This window comes from Protopterus annectens, chromosome 13.part0 (assembly GCF_019279795.1).
Source record: "Protopterus annectens isolate FY-2018-M chromosome 13.part0, PAN1.0, whole genome shotgun sequence".
Taxonomy (NCBI): Eukaryota; Metazoa; Chordata; order Ceratodontiformes; family Protopteridae; genus Protopterus; species Protopterus annectens.
Genome location: NC_056747.1, coordinates 320,294,312 through 320,312,367, shown reverse-complemented (window position 1 = coordinate 320,312,367; position 18,056 = coordinate 320,294,312). Strand labels below are relative to the sequence as shown.

Here is an 18,056-nt window from a genome sequence, read left to right as displayed (position 1 = left end):
TCCACTTGTAATAGCTTAGCTAATTTAAAGAACTGCTTGACTTGAATACATGAACTGGTTCTAGTATATCTGAAAGATACTTATCACAGAAAAAGTAGATTTGCATCCCTCATGTCACTATACCACACACATTACAGTGATTTTCTTTTTTTCAAATGTCAAATAAATAAATACAATTATTTTATGCACAAAAACATTGTATATATCCACCCCAAGATAACAGTCAGAAATGTCCCCCCACCGTATAAGTATATGAACATTTGTAACTAATAATTTGCCCAAACAACTTCCTCTAACAGCATTACTGATTTTTTTATTTGTTAAATGGTTGCATTGCTTCTGATGGCCTATGCTGTCAAAGAAAAAGTATGCACACCACCAATGTCCACATTTATGTCAATGTGAAGCATTCCTCATACATATTTTCTCTTCCTCTAAATGCTCAGGGTACTGCTTAAAAATTTCCTTCTATATATGACTTGTACTCATCAATATTTTATATATGACTTACCCTACATGTGCACAACACAATAGAACTGAAGAGAGTTTGGTCCAGACATCAGTTACATGCTTGTTTACTGCTGCTCACCATCTACAAAATGGCATACTCCAGATGTGTTAGATGAACCTGCATAACCCTACAAGTTTTCAGTATGGCTAGAAGATGTTACAGAGGTCCTGTACAAAGCTGTGTCTGAGAAAACACTTAAAAAGTCTGTATAAATGTACAGTTACACACACACAAGCAGTACTAGGCATCATAAATCTCTCGAATGTTTATCAATAAAGGCAGCCATAGTGGTTAATGTCAGAATATATTACATTCCTGCAAAGAAGTTAACTTCAGGTTCTTTCACAACAGTGAACAACAATGTAAAAAACATTTTTTAAAAGCAGAATACACTTTGTGAGCTGTACCCCACTTTTGTAAAACACAGACTTCCTCTAACTATGAAAGCACATTTCTTCCCCTGCCCCTCAGCTGCTCACATTATTACAGTAACACAAATGCAGCTGCTCACATTAATATAGTAACACAAATGCAGCTGCTCACATTATTACAGTGACACAAATGCAGCTGCTCACATTATTACAGTAACACAAATGCAGCTGCTCACATTACAGTAACACAAATGCAGCTGCTCACATTATTACAGTAACACAAATGCAGCTGCTCACATTATTACAGTAACACAAATGCAGCTGCTCACATTTCTTCCCCTGCCCCTCAGCTGCTCACATTATTACAGTAACACAAATGCAGCTGCTCACATTAATATAGTAACACAAATGCAGCTGCTCACATTATTACAGTGACACAAATGCAGCTGCTCACATTATTACAGTAACACAAATGCAGCTGCTCACATTACAGTAACACAAATGCAGCTGCTCACATTATTACAGTAACACAAATGCAGCTGCTCATATTATTACAGTAACACAAATGCAGCTGCTCACATTATTACAGTAACACAAATGCAGCTGCTCACATTATTACAGTAACACAAATGCAGCTGCTCACATTATTACAGTAACACAAATGTGCCACATCTCCATTACCTTTTCCAGGATTAAACATGCACAATACTTATAGCTTGCTTTTAACCAACAACTCTAAAGCCATTCACATGTCACTGTGATCAATGGTTTACTGAATCTGCAGAGCTGGGTAACTGTAAGTACCTTCTCATGGCTTGCGATTGTTAAAACAACATGAACTGGGGAGACACCACTCTGGAGCTGCATTGCTTGGCCGGGGTCGTTGGGCACATCACTGTAAGTACCTTCTCATGTCTTGCGATTGTTACAACAACATGAACTGGGGGGGCACCACTCTGGAGCTGCATTGCTTGGCCAGGGGTCATTGGGCACATCACTGTAAGTACCTTCTCATGTCTTGCGATTGTTGCAACAACATGAACTGGGGGGACACCACTCTGGAGCTGCATTGCTTGCCCGGGTTGTTGGGCACATCACTGTAAGTACCTTCTCATGTCTTGCAATTGTTGCAACAACATGAACTGGGGGGAATACCACTCTGGAACTGCATTGCTTGGCCGGGGTCATTGGGCACATCACTGTAAGTACCTTCTCATGTCTTGCGATTGTTGCAACAACATGAACTGGGGGGAACACCTCTGGAACTGCATTGCTTGGCCTGGGACATTGGGCACATCAAGCAGATACAGAAGTGCTGCACCCTGAAGGCTGAAGGTGAAACATTATCTGAATGTGATACCAGCTCTGCCACAGTACTGCTTCATTCAACATTTTGATAAGTTAAGTCCTTGGTGTGCTGTTTTCGCCCATGGCCATGGCAAGTGTGATCCATATATTTTCATGATCCACCTTTTAAGGAAAAGCTACCTAGAACTTAATCTTGACAGGGGTTGTACACCACAGTGCCTGTTACAGTACTCCATTTGATTATTTATTTCTGGTTGCATCCTTCAGCTTGGCATGTTATTGTCTGGGCCACATGGGCTGATAAGTCTTTTCCATACTGGAAGGAATGGTTCTGTTTTTTTTTTCCCATAAGAAGTTTTGCTGGGTTGATTTTATGAGTACTGCAAAGAGAGGTCAATCAATATGTGAAGATAAACAGAACATCATCATGAGGACGTGTGTGTGTGTGTGGGGGGGGGGGGAGTTAAAAGTATGTTTGGTTTTTAAGTGAATATTTCAGCACTAAAAAATTGAGGTCCATTATTACTTCTGATCTCCCCTGGAATTCAGATCTGAATAACCACTGCTTTTAACTTCACAGCATGCTCTACACTTTTGGTTAAAGTTAAATGAAGTATGTTACAAAACAAAGAAAAAAACTTTGAATAATATTCTAATAAAACTAGATACTGTTCTGTTTATTGTCCTCACAAAGATCCAAAGCAATTTTCATTCAAGACTGGTCAGATAGTGGTGCTAAAATTAAGGTCTTTTCAGCTATGCCCATGCCCATTAAGGGCACAACATAATTCTATTATTTAGGTGTAATGAGATCCCTGGGACCACCAATTTCCTTTGCTTTTTTTATGCCTTGGATGTCCAGCTCGGACAAGTTTAATGAGAATTGTGAGTGATTATCAGCTGTTGTGGCTATCCTGATATACTTCCATCATCCAAACATTGAGATTTGACCTTCTATAATCTGCTGCACTGCACTCAGAATCTATTGTAAATGTTCATCTCTTTTACATTATTCCACAGGGGATTCTGGGAGAATGTGTTTGCCCAACAATACAACAAGGGATTTACCTGTTGTACATTCTTTTGCTAGTTTAAATCTCATAAGCCACATCACAGGTTATTGGCAATGCAGCAAATTATTGTCAAAGTCCTTGTTATGAATTAAAAGAACCAGTGGGTTAAGGTCTGTTACCATCATGAAAGCCCTACAACTAACAGAGGTATATTTCAAACTTGTCACAGAGCCAGACATTTACTTTCCATCTGCTGTTGGATTCAGTATCATAATTAAACTCAAAATTTGCTAAATACAAACTCATTGATCCAAAAAGGGTCAAGACTCACTTTCCCATACCACCAAACTGTACATCTGCATGACTGCGCAACTATGGGGAAAATAGTGGTGAGCTATGTAGCTCAACAGCTATGACATGTGCTTTTGGTTCTGGAATATTAAAAGACCGTGGGTTCTATTCCTACAAGTAACTAGATCAGGGCTAGTGCAGTGTAGCGGTTGAGCACTGGAATCCCAAGTGCAGGCATGTAAGTGTGGGGTCAGTGGGCCAAAACTGTTCTTTTTGTCTGGCAGTTAGTACAGAGGATTAAGGCTAAGAACAATTAATAAGCTGCTTCCTACAGTCCAGGGTTTGATTCTTTCAGCTTCCATTTCCCTGTTATGTGACTCTGAGCAAATCACTTAATCAGACATTGCTCTGGGCAATTGGAAAACTGGGCTAGACTTCTTAATGGTCTCCTGGATTGCATACTGAATAACTAAGTATGAGTACAAGCCCCACAAGGGCAAGTACAATAGCTGCATAAATTGTACTCTTGCAGCCCAGTCACCCTTTGGGAAACAGAGTTGGGAAATCTGAGAAATTCAGACTGGGGAGGTAATGGTCAACCAGTTAAATGTTGCTTACATTTAGGGTAGCCCTTGGAAGATCAGGTTTCTGCCTCTATATGCCTCCTGAAAAAATAAGCATCCAGTTTCTACTCTTTTCCATGAAGCTGGAGCACCAAACCTCCAAATGAATAACTGCTAGCATCCATTAAAACAAAGGCAGTGTCTCTGATGAGCAAGTAAGGACTGGTGCCATTATTAACAGCTCTTTCAACTGTTGAGATACAGTCAGCTGAGAATGATCCTATGTCCATGTAGGTTTGTTACTTAATGGTTTATAAAAAGGTTATTCAAGGAATGATAATTCATTAAAAGGCCAACCCACTTTGAAAGGTTTCAGATGTCTTTATCCACGTCGTTTATCATAATGAGGGCTCTGTTTAGCCTCTAACGATTCTCACTGGTTTGAGCTGTATGGCAGCTTCCACTTTATCTACACTAGCCTGACCCCAAACTCATCACTTAACTGTCCCAAAGCGTGGATATTCTTTTACAAGTGAATATACTTTTCGTCATACAACTTTATTTCTGCAGAATTAAGTTTTCTAAGACAGTTGTGAGGTATATGCTGTGTTCCTTCACATACTCCTGTCAATGCCTCATCTCCCACCAGGTCTTGTAGCAGGTTCATTATTTTCCTCTAGCTAATCCCGGGAGTACTCGTAACAACAAACAGCAGCCAGTTAAAACAAGACCTAGTTACTGTGGTCTTGTTTACTGCTCTCAGAATGAAAAACATTTCCCAAAAATCCACTAATGAATAAAATATAGTAGCTCCACTCAGCTTTACTATTGTAAGGAAAAATACTTTATACTTGGGTTGTGAATCATATAAACTAGGAATGAATACATTTCTCTTTATATTCAGTAGCGTCCTGGAATTGAACAGACAGTGTACTTGACCACAAGGTTGCTGCAGAAATATGTTACTGGGCTGCAGTATTCTCTCAGAAATATGGGTGATTATGGTTGGGTTTCAGATCATAAACCAGACGTTATATGTTTAACATCTACACGTCAAGAAATTCACATTGAAAGTCGAGCAAAGCAAAGTTTGAGAAGTGAATCTTTATATCAATGTCAAGGGCCCATAACAAATAATCATTACCTAACAGACCCAGTCATAACAACTTCAAGTGTAATGCAGCTTGAGGTTGGCATAATGGTTAAGGTATTCACAGAAACAAGGTGCAGGTTTTGAATCTTACATGGGGTAATTGGCTAGGCTTAAAATGGCCCCCAAAGGCAGTTAGCCTAGTGGAACATGAACTTATAAACATTAGCTTCTCCATTGTAGTGCTACTTACAGAAACATATGTGTAGGAGTGTAAAGTGTCAAGTCTTTGAAAGCAACAAAACACTTAACACTGCACATAGACAACAATCAAACGTTATGCCTTTCTGATGAAGAAAGTGCTTTAAAAGCTGTTGGACACCACATTGCCACACTTTTATTTTTTTTATATGATATGACAAAGATTTTTATAGTTTTAAAGCATTTATAGCTTCTGCCACTGTTCTGGGGAGGCCAGCACTGGCCACTGTTAATGCTCTGATGTTAGACTAGAACTTAATAATGCTGTAATGTGCTTAAAAAACTTTCTTAAGCATCTTTCTTGTATCAGAAAAGTGCTTAACAAACCTATCTTTTTTCAGAACTCAAAATATAATCAGTACTCAATGTACTAAAAGAATATTGAAAATCTTTCCATTCTTTGCATGGGCATCAGCCACTGTCTTGACTTTTATTTTCACTGGGGTGATCAAAGCAGCAGCTGGCTCATTTAGAGCCTTGTGGCACTTCTTAATCCTCTTAAGAAGTGTCAGGTTCTCTGCACGGACTTAAGTTGATCTAAGCAGCAAAAAAGCAAGCTAATTATTGTAAAAGCAGTATATGAATTAATGTCCATATTTGCCTTTATTGAAATGAGTACTGCTCCACTTTTCCATCAGCATCTGCTGAACGCTGCCTCTTAACATCTTGTGCCTGCAGTGGCTACCCTCTTTGCCCCCACACCAGCTATGTTTCTAATGATGGCCCTCATAAAAGTTGCATTGTTCACTGTTCACTTCTACATAGTTTAATCACTGCTCTCAGGAAATAAAACATCTTATTCCATTTGTTCACTCACTAATTTTCTGTGGAACACTCTTGCCCAGAGTACAGCTTTGTGACATTTTACATGTAAACTTCAAAGCACAGCAGTGGTCTTTCTTTTGGGTTCATGACTATTTATCCCGCAATATTTCCCAGATGACAATAGTGCAAAAAATATCTGCTGAAAGTGAACAGAAGCAAAAGCTTTGTCACAGGGTATTAAGCATCTCTGCATCTCCAATGAAAGGGAGAATCCCCCCAACTTTATATATATATATATATATATATATATATATATATATATATCTATACACACACACACACACACACACACACACACACACACACACACACACACCAACTCAGAGGATAGCACGAAAGTGAAGAAAGGGCAACAGTTACTGTTCTCCGAAAGTCGCTTTCAGTAAAATCTCCCTCATGCTTTTGTCAATCAGTGAAACAACAGCTGAACTGTGCTCATGTTCCCTTTCTTTTTATGATGTATTTTCCATTATCTTCTACATTTATTTAATTTTCATGTGCCCTTTTTGTAATTTGATCACCATTTTGCTGCTTTTGTGCTAGTACCCTCCCCATGAAGGTTAACGTGACATCTGACCTCCACTGACAGGGGAACTGTCTTTATGTCTTTTGCCAGAATGAAGTTAGCTAGCACCTGCAGCTTGCACGAGAACATAGATCAAAGACGCCTACCAGAATGTAGTGTCAGATATTCTTGTCTTATCTCATAACACAATCATAATGCTCTGAATGCTTATAAAGTGCCTCAAAGTAGTTTTTTTCTTTTTTTTTTGCAAAGCCATTTCTCTCTCTCTGATTAAAAACAGGCTCAATAATATATTACATTTTGTTTAGGACAGACATGCTTCTCAGACTTGTATAACACTCCAGCAAAATCTCTTCATCATCTTCATTTTCAAAAGTAAAATATTTCTAAATGTTCCCTGTCTTATGTTCACCATTGCATAAATTAGGGAACTGAAGTTTACCCCCCCCCAATCATCTTTGTTAAGCCTTACTTCAGTCCTGAGCATCAATAAAAGTAGCTTCTAACCTCAGCATTCCTTTAGCTTACCAAACTGAAAGTTTGCAGGTGTTTTACAGTTTAACAATTTCTATACCTTGCAATGTCTTAATGCAATAATTCTGGACAAAGCAAAAAAAAAAAATGGGTGGACAAAGGCCAAAAATCAGGGACCGATTTTAAATTTTATTTTCATAAACGTAGAAAGTTCACAAGAATGACAGCTGTTGCATTTTCTGAAGGATATGAAGCCTGAAACTCAAATGTCTGTCATTATCGAGTGACTTGGATCCTCAAAGATTTGCCAGAGAAGCAGATGTTTTATGAGGAAAAGACAAAAAATATGAGACAGGAATAGGGATAATTGCTGTTTTCCTTTCTGCGCATCTTTTATGTAATGATGACTTGAATCATGTTTAATGCTGTGTCACAACATACAGCACCCAAGCAGACATATGGCTTCTTTAAAGACAATGAGCCAGATATTCTAAAAGAAATACTACAGACAGCAATCAGACAATGGGTTTTACCCCTTTTCTGTACTATGCATACTTATCTAGCCACAAAAAAGCACCCCTTACCCAGTCCTGGTTGTTGACATCACTGTACCCCATTAAATGTTAAGCACTGGTATTGGAAAGAAGGGTTAGTCCTGCAGTGACCACGGATAAAAGAATTAGTGATATGGTTTTAATAATAAAAACATCTACTTTAGTAAAACTCCAGGATAAGGGGTGAAGTAAGAATCTCTGCAAGTCAAACCCACGTGGATTTTTTTTGGATTAGAAATCTCTGCAAGTCTGATACCTCAGGGATAGCTGTAAATGTAAACAGCAGCAAAAGGAGAGTTTGCGCTGTCTACAGGTTTGAGTCCAACAGACAGGCGCATGTCCTTAAGGCATGGACATATACAATGTTTAGGCAGTAGCAGCAGCAGTCAAACTAGAATCAGTAATGGTATGAACCACTCTAGTTATAAAGCAAAACTCATGATGTAACTCCCAGCTTTTCATAGCTTGCACTTAAGGTATACCCATTTTATCTAGAATGAGTCTCTGCTTATTTAATTTTGAACTAGCTAAGCCTATACTCAGATTTGAGAAAACAGACTTTAAAACTGTAATGCACTTTTCTGTGACCACAGGGATGTGAGGGTACAAATTCTGTGGTTGCAGATTCACCACTTCTCTGTATTTTATTTTACTCTGACACATACAGTAGAGCGTCAATTATCCAGACTAACTGGGACCTAGGGTAGTTCGGATATCCAAACTGTTCAGATAATCAAACATATAATAGAAGAGGATAAAAAACTTCTAAAATCTTGTTTTTCCTCATGCAGGAATACACTTTTCAACCATTCAGTGATTCCAGTGGACCATAAAGAATATTTTTCACACACGAGCTGGCTACAAGCTCAAAAAAAAAAAAAAGAAATGCTCAAGTGAGTATGTATAATGTTTACATATTCAGATTGTATGATTTTCCCTATCTGAAAATTTTGGAAGACTGGTTCGGATAACTAACATTTTCGCATAATCGACGTTCAGATAATCGACTCTCTACTGTATACTAGTCAACATTTATGAAACAAGAAATGGACATATAGTCAGAGAGAACAACATGCACAGTTTACATAATTTTAGGAAGTGTGATTCAGATAGGGCTGGTGATCACTATATAAGCTCATCTGCATGGAAGATTCAATGCCCTTAACAATAGTCACCTTCAAGAGCTCTTCATTCTCCTGCTGGGCACATCAGCAGCTGTGTGTTCATTGAAAGACCGCTGCATGGTCTAGCATGAATAATAAACATATAACAATTCACAAGCTAAAAGGCTGCTCTCTTACAGAATGTAGCAATGGATAAGTAATGAAACAGAATATGTGAGTTTTTGCAGACGCTAAAACCACACTGAATCAGGCCTAAATGGGAGAAGAATGCAAGCTGCAGAGGAGCTTCCAAATATTTTGCCAAGTGAGTTATAAAGAAAAGCTGTTTGTGATCACAGGGAAATTCACAAAGGCCTTGCATTCACTGTAACTATACACCTCCAAATCTCCGATACAGTGAACAGTAAATCAATTTCAGCAGCTAGCGCTGCATTAGAACAGCCGACAGCATGCAGGCAAGCCATCTCATTTAGTTACTGCTTTCTTAAAATTGATTATGTGCTCTTCCTCTCTCTAGTCTAGACCTGTTTAAAAGCATAGTTTGTCTCAGTTCTTCTGCAGATGCTTTCAAATAACACCCATAATGCTCTTATATACTGCAGTGACAACCATACTTTGTGTGCTTTTTGAAGGTAATTTTATCAACCAGTTCACAACTCTAAATTTCATACCTGGGGAGTGGAGACCTAAGTTTTAATACTACATTTAGTGACCTCATGTAACTTGCTTAATTCTCCTACTGTTCCAGATTGCAACTACAAACAAAACTGTAGCCCCCTTTTAAGTGAATACCAGCAGAACACATTGTGTCCCACTTAAAACATTATTAAATATGAGGCAGGAGAGCCTAGGTTTCACCTTGCCTTTCTACTTCAGTGTACCTGCTGTTACATCAACTGAGCATGCAGTCTGTCAGTTCCTTTCTTCCAAAACTGTCTGCAGAAAGCTTCTCACAGGTTAGCAGAAAGACTAGCACAACATTTTCTTCATCACTGGACTATCTCAGAATACCATTTCTGCCTTGTTTTAGCAGGTAGATTTGTTAACTTGGGTGGTACAGTGCCACAATGATTAGCATTGCTGCCTCACAGCACTTTTTTATTTCTCCATTTCATCTCTCAGATGCAATGCCTTAAAAATAGAGTTTGCTTTTCCTCCCTGGGTCCAGATGGGCTTTTGCCACGTGCCCCAGTTTATTCCCACAGCCAAAATATGTGCCACAGACTAACATTCTTTCAAGCTTCTCAAGGCTATGAGCGTGCAATGTGACAGTGAGTTAGTGAGTGCGTACATCTCCTGATGGGTTGGGGCTCTGTTCAGAATTAGTTCATCAGCCTTGCCTCAAGTGACTGCTGGAATAGGCTGCAGGGTTGGCTTCCCTTTAAAATGTCGAGGTACACTTGTTCAATGCTTAAATAAGTGAACAAGAGTTTGAATTAGTGAATGGAAAAATACTGAACTCATAACAGCGAATGCTAGTGTGTATTCGCTATTGTGAATTCGGCATTTTGAGAGGCGATCACAGTACAGTGGAGATCGGGATATGTACTCTTTCCCTCACTATAGTGCGATCTTGGAGTTAGTATATATATATATATATATATATATATATATATATATATATATATATATATATATAAAATTAACAGGAGGTGGGGGCGCAGCCCTCTACATGGGGGGGTGTAGGGGGGGCTAGCCCCCCTGATAAAATGGTTGTTAGAGACATCTGGAAGTGACGGGTGTTTCGTACAAAGGTGACATTCCTTTGTCGACTTCTTTTTTTGTCTACCAGGTTCGCTCTACTGAGCAGTCATTTGGCTTTTCAGTTTCTGACATTTCAAGTCCGGTAAGTAGAGTCGCACAAGTGTGTTGCGACCTTTTAAAGGTAAACCGCAGGTTCACTTGAACCTAAACTAGATTAAACAGGTTATCAAAAAATAAAAGGATGGCTGAATGAATTAATTTGTTAACTAACTACATAAACAGGATTACTGATATCAAGTAAAAAGATTACCTCAAACAAATCCTTAGCTCATTATACTACTTTGTTCTTTCTTGATTAACTTCAACTGCTGTTTCCTTGTTTTATCACACTAAGATATTCCTATATTTGCCATTGTGACCAGGAGTAAGACCTTTCTGCATTGCTTTTCAGTTCACAAACTTTACGTTTTATTCTTAGTTCAAAGTGCTGCATCCAGCTGTCCCATGGTTCCAGGTGCTTGTTTTTTGCAAGAATTTGGACCAGGAACACAGGAAGCTCCAGAGCAGTTACTAACTACAGGCAAGAACATTTATTATGTTTTTCCTTTATTAATGTGCACTTACTGCAGTTTGAGAACTGATGAATTTAGTCACAAAATAAAACAGTTTCACTGGCAAATTGCAAGTTTCACATGGGAATCAGTAATAAAGGTATTAATTTTGTACACAGATGTTATGAATGGGTCTAGACTCTTGGGAAAAGCTCATTTTGAAAGAGATCCCAAGTGTATTACAAGTGCATTGCACAAAATCAGAAACAGAACCATGCATCATTAACTATGCCAGAGATAAGAATAGCAAAATTCAGTAAGTAATTTTAGAAAATGCCTGCAAACAAATTCAACAGAAACTTTTAAGACCGATCTTAACATAAATTACTAACCAATACATATGTCTTTCTTGAAATAAACAATTGGCAAAGCAGACAGTTTGCATCCTAAGCAGATTTCTAAAACAGAGATTCAGGAAATTCCACAATGCACTGTTCTTTAAAAAAAACAAAAAAAAAAAAACAAAAAAAGATGGAAGCTCTTACCCACAGTCAAGCTACACTTTGGTACACCACAATTCGGTCTTCTTGGAGTTCTCAGTGTTTATAACTTTCGATACCAATTCAAGTATGGGTATGTCAGGATGCTACATAAAGTAAATTGTCCTGAGAAGGGCTGTGGGTGACAGAAAGAAAATACGTGACATGAGCAAATATGAAATCCAAAGCCTCAACAGCTGTGCTGTAAAGAATGACTGTCTCAAGGTAACTCATGCTTTACTGATACTCTAGTATTTCATAGGTTAACAACATAAATAGAAGGCAGATTTTGTAAGAGAAATTCCTTCCTTCTAGTCTCTGAAACTGTCATTTACTTGCCAGTTCATGCATTTTAGTTGCAGTAGCACAGATGCTTTGTTCCTGCTCTAAAATTAAGGGGAATCTATTTCTGTCTGTTCTTTTTCACCTTTACCACTGGACCTGACCTGCTGTCTATGACACATAGTAATGTCAGTCCACACTCAAACAGAGAAAAACACTGTGATCAACAACAGAGGAAGAAAGTCTGTCCTTGTAGTACAGGGCAAGGCATTTACTCACACCGCTACTGGAATGGGTTTGAACATCACCCTGGGTATGATGAGGCTGAAATGGAGAAGGGAGCGATGAGCGATGATTGTTGCCTTGTTTCACTTAGAAGAAGGGGGAGCAGACATTAACTGCACTGCAACAGCAACATGCTCTCAGTCAGGGCAGGAGCTATAACTGCAGGACATAAGCATCGGGGAAGGGCAGGGGGCAGAGTCTGGCATGGCAGAATGTTTATGTGACTATACAAGTCACCCTATGCTTACCTCACTGTATACTTTTCTAAAAAGTTACAAGAGCTAAACAGCAGGGATAGGCAAATTGCCCCATCCCCTGCAGGTTAACAGCATTGCATATCACCTACCTGATTTACTTCCGTTGACAGAATATGAAGTTCATTACTGTCAGGTGCAACCAGATGCCCAAGCACAAATGCTGTGACCTTCACTACAAGGTAGATAAAGAGAGTTCGAGAAACAAACCTGGCACCACAGGAATAAGAGTGTCAACCTATGTCGGGTCTCCACTCCAAGGAGGGAAGGAGGGATGGAGAGAGAGAAAAGATGAATGGGGGTTTAGAAAATAAAAAGTCCATCCTGAATGGCAACAGGTGGCAGGCACATTTTGCCCTTCACCAGGGTTTATTACTCCAGCAATTACTGCTCTGGAAGGCTATCTCCCTGCAAGGGAGGGGTTCTACCAGTGGGTGATGTGGAGTGCTGTCGCTTTGCTATATAGGATATGGGAGGAAATGGGTTAATTCGGCACTAGGAAGACAAGATGGCCAAGATGAGCAAAATAAGGGGCGGGTGTAGCTGTTGAATGCCAGCAGGCATGTGGAGCGAAGAAAGAAAGAAAACAACAGGACAGAATTCACCTCAGAATTATAACCTTGGACATTCATTCCATGCTTAAAATGAAAGCCACACTTTGCCTTAAATAATGAAATTTGTGAAAACGTTTCTAAATCTTGCATTCAGCTACTACGATGCAACTCTGTCTATGAAATACAACTCTGCCACAATTTCATTGCAATTTCTGCTGAAAGCCTGGCTGCCTTTGAAATGCATAGTATGTTGTTGTTGTGTCCTTCGGCTTTTCCCGGTTAGGGGTCGCCACAGCGGAACTCCGGTCCGTATGTAACACTAAAAATAAAGATGAAAGGTGGGCTTTAAATGTTGCCTCATTGGCCATAAGTTTCTATCCTTAAGTTGTACAACTCCATGGTCTTATTTTTAAAATAAGACTTAGTTCCTCTATGACACAAAATCCACACCCTGTCTTGTAAGTATTACATACGTGTAAATAACAACAATAAACAATTAACAGATGGTTAATGAATGCGTCATGTACCATGGGAGAAATGTCCTTTTCTCTGATATGCAGTGATCTCAGCATTGATTATATAAGTCAAGGGAGAGCAGAGGGCAAACCTCAGTGTGTGGAGGGCCTTGTGCCCTACAAGAAATAAAAAACAAATGCTGCCTTTTCTACACATAAGTGAAATTCAACCACACTGCCTGCAGATATACCCAATAACCCCATGTAGTCTAAATTGAACTATGTATTGTCTCCTTCTCACATCTTTATTCATCTATGGCATAGCACCCCCCTTTAACATTTTCCCAAGATATCTATCTCAGTGAAATATTTTTATTCCTTTGACTACTTTCTTGTGCACATTTAATGTTTAAATCCATTTTGAAACTACTACTAAGAACATATCTGCTTAATACTGTTTTACTTAATATCTACATTGGTGTCATCTGTCAGTACTCATTATTAAGTATAAGGATCAAAGCTGAAGCATCTATTTAACCAGCTTGTTTGGCTCTGTCGACATGATGCTTTCTGTTAGCTGCATACATTCAGCTTCTGACAACTCAGAATTTTAACACACTTTGTATTTTTATGTAAGAGACATGTTACCTCTGTTTCTCCTGGAAATCAGATCTGCATTTGGCAGTTGGTGCATAGGTTAAGGTTGCAAGCTGTAGTTCATGTGGTACAGGGTTTGCCCCTCAGCCCTCATTTGCATACTGTATGACCTTGAGCAACTCACTTAACCAGTTATTGCTCCTAGGTTGCCCAAGACTGTGTGTCCAGGTGACTTACTTAGTTAACAAACAGGATTGTTATTATTATCAGATGTGAAAGAACAATCCGTTAGGGGAGATTAGTGTGAATACCATCCAAAATCAATTGCTAAGCTGCATGCCGTTGCTTTGATTAATAGTGTGCCATTTAGCTGACACATGATTCATCTAAACTAAAAGGTCTAAAGCCTTGGAAGGACACAGTCTCAAAAAAGTGAGACTCCCAAGGTTGCAAAACAAATAAAACAGTTTTTGTAGTGGACAAATCCCCTACATCCTGATTTCTAAATATACCTACTTATAGGTTCATAGGTTCACAGGAGGTTACTAGGCTAGGGGTCCTAGAGCCTTTATAAGCTTAGTCATGTTAATGCCAAGTATCACCATTTGTTCTTTTTGGGTAGTTCACAGAACACATTTATGCACAGAGCGGGTTTGTGATCAACGCTGGCTCCCCTATATATGAGGGACATGGGTGCCACCCCTGGGGAAAAGTTTTGGTCTCTCATCCAATTACCTAGGTTGTGTTTGAATATGGTCAGTGAGGAGCTCTGTTGTACATGAATAGGAAGTCTATTCCAGAGAAACAGCAGTCTCTGGGAGACATATCTGTCTCTCCAGCATGTTTTGTCAATGTCACAAGTTAGGTTGAAATCCATAGAGTGAATGATGCTTGTGCCATTTGACTTGTGGATGTGCAGCATTCCCTTTAGGGCAGGGTTGGAGATTGCTCTATAGGCCAGGCACAAGTCACATCTCAGCGGCCTATAAGATACAGAGTAAAGTGACAGGGCTTTCAGCCTGTCCATGTAAGTCATGGTTTGGAATGCCTATGTTTTCTTAGTGAGAAACCTCTGAGATCTCTCCAGCTGCTGCAGGTGTCTGGTCAGGTACATGCAAAAGAGTGCATTATACTCTATAAGTGGTCTGATGAGGGTCAAGTACAGTGGAGTTATAACATCCCTTGACCTGTATGCTATGCCCTTGCTTATGAGGGGCACTGCATAGAAGGCTTTCCTTACCTCTGTGGAAACTTGGTGGTCCAAGGTCAGATTGCTGTCAACCTGTGTTCCCAAATCTCACACCATTGGGTTGGAAGTCAGCAGAGTGTTGTCAATATTGTAATTTGTAGGGAATTCCATTTTGCCAAAGGGTATAATAATGCATTTTTTTGCATTTAGTTTTAGAATAGCCTTGGCACCAATCATTTGTTTGTGTTAGCCATTCTTGTAATATGTTGACATCACTGGAGGACTCAATGATTCCTCCCAGTTTACAATCATCAGCGAACGTGGTGAGCCAAAGGCTGTCTACTTTGGCCTGGATTTCTGAGAAATAGATGCCAAACAATAAGAAGCCCAGCAGAGACCCTTGTGGTACTCCACTGGTGATGGGTCTACTACTGGAAGTGGAGTCACCAATTTTGACAGTGTATGTTTTGTCGGTGAGCCAACTGGCTGCCCATCTGGTAATGTAACAGTTAATCCCTATTGGCGAGAGTTTCTCAATGATGCCAGAGTGGGGAATTATGTTGAAAGCCTTGGCAAGGTCAAGATAGGCTGTGTGCACTGTCTGACCTTTGTCCATGGCCTTGGTGACTTTCTCAAAGAAGTCCACCAGGTTTAATAAGCATGATCTATCCTTAATGAAGCCAAACTAGGTTGGGTCCAGTGTTTAGAAGTCACCTATGTCCTTGTCGATAAGATCCATGATAATTCTTTTCATGGCTTTGCAGATGAGGCTGGTAAGACTTATAGGTCTGTAGTTCCCAGGGCCAGTTGATGGCCTTGTGTAGGGGGATTACTGTTGCTGTTCTCCATTCTGCAGGAACATAGCCAGTTCTCAAGCTATGATTAAACAGAATGCAAAGAGGGTCCACTAAGTCTTGTTTTAGATTGTTTTGCAAACAACCTTGGATGTTACTTGGTCCCACAGAGGCCGTGTTTTTAGCCTTGATGAGTGCAGAAATGACCTGTTCTATAGAGATACTAGGCAGACGGCTGGTGTCAGGTATGGTTTAGGATATTGTAAGTGGGGAATACAGGGGAGGCGTTTGTTGTGAATCTGTCAGCTAGCAGGTTGGCAATATTTTCCAGTGTAGTATGAGTGATCCAATCTACAACCAGTTCAGCACATAGCTGGGCATTCCCTTTTAGAAATCAGATGTATTACTTAAGAGTTCATTCAAACCTGGAGAAGACAGAGAAAGTATAAATTAAAAATAAAACTTATCTTTTTCCTCTTCTCCACCTGTACAGTGCATTCAGCATATGACCTAGGCATCCCTAGTCTAGCAAAACATTGAAAACAGGAAATATTTTACATTCCTTTTTCAACACATTCCTAGATTTGCTGTTCTAGGCTGTAAGAATGTGCAAGTTTCAGAAAAAAAATATGTATAATGGCTAGCTGGAAGCATACAATGTTTCACCCAGCCTTTCAGAAATTGTATCACCCCTTTATCTGTCATATGCAAACATCTAGCATGTATCTTTAACCTCTCATTTCCTGAAGACGTTGCCCTATCTTGGTTTAAAAATCATCAAATTGTACCTCTGGCAAATGTACCATATCTATATAAAAGGGTAAAACCACAGAACAACTACTAATCTTCTAATGTTTGCCCTATCATTGAAATATCTGAAAAGCTCATCTATGAAGAGATCACCGAGGATTGTAACTGGTTGGAAACACTATGCTTGGAACAGCTCCTGATGGAAACACTATCCCTGGTACACTTCCTGTTTGAAGCACAATGCCAAGAACACCTGTTGTTGGAAACATAATGCCTGGTATGCTTCATGTTGGAAACACTGTGCCTAGAACAGCTCCTTTTAGAAAGACTATGGCTGGAACCGCTCCTGTTGGAAACATCACTCCCGATATAACTCATGTTGGAAACTGCGCCTAGCATACCTTCTGTTGGGAACACTATGGCTGGAATGGCTTCTGTTGGAAACACAGTGCCTGGTAAACTTCTTCAGGGAAGCTCTGCACTGGCCAAGCTGGGTAAGAACAAGGTTACTTTAAGCTCTCTAACACTAGAATCAGAGATGTCACCAAGGCCCTTCAGTAACAGTGTCCAAGTACAAATATGACCTCATGGTCATGCATGATGGAATGAATGATCTTCAGAATTCCACCGAGTGCTTCTTCCATGTCTCCAAGGAAACAAAGACCATAGTATATAGCAGCATTCTAATTATACTGAGAATGATGCCTAAATGCAAAGACAAAATAATTGGCTTTAATATCTGACTAGTAAATTAGTGTTATTACTGAGGATCCAGTGTGGAACTGCATGGGATGAGATGGTCAACAGCCCTTCCTACTTTGAGAGGGTTGCCTGTACTTATCATTCTTGTGGAGTCCACATACTGGCTAAAACTTTGCTGCCCCATGGTGCCTTTTCAGGTAGAGCTTAATATATGCACAACACATTAAGCTGCACTTTCCACAGGAGACAGTATGAGGAGAACATGTAAATTCATGCTTCTGAACTACTGCTAGGACCACACTGTATTCCAAACATGCAGTTACAGGGAATGCTGTTAGGAGTCCATGCAGAGGTAAGTTAAAGACCCAGAATGGGACTGAACTGTTCAAATAATGCACACAGAAGGAACACTCTGTGTGTGTGTGTGTGTGTGTGTGGGGGGGTGTATACAGGGCTATAAGCACACTGAAAAAGGGTAAGTTGAAGCTC

At 39.6% G+C, this 18,056-nt stretch overlaps 1 protein-coding gene across 2 annotated transcripts in view; it reads right to left on the bottom strand.

Annotated features, from left to right (window-relative positions):
* The window catches only part of SEMA6B (semaphorin 6B), a 1,264,941-nt gene that overhangs the window by 838,982 nt on the left and 407,903 nt on the right, over positions 1-18,056 (bottom strand). For both annotated transcript variants that reach the window (XM_044053908.1, XM_044053909.1), the window contains exon 2: positions 11,712-11,841. The gene's annotated coding sequence lies outside the window, so the exon portion shown is untranslated. The remainder of the gene's footprint in view (positions 1-11,711; positions 11,842-18,056) is intronic.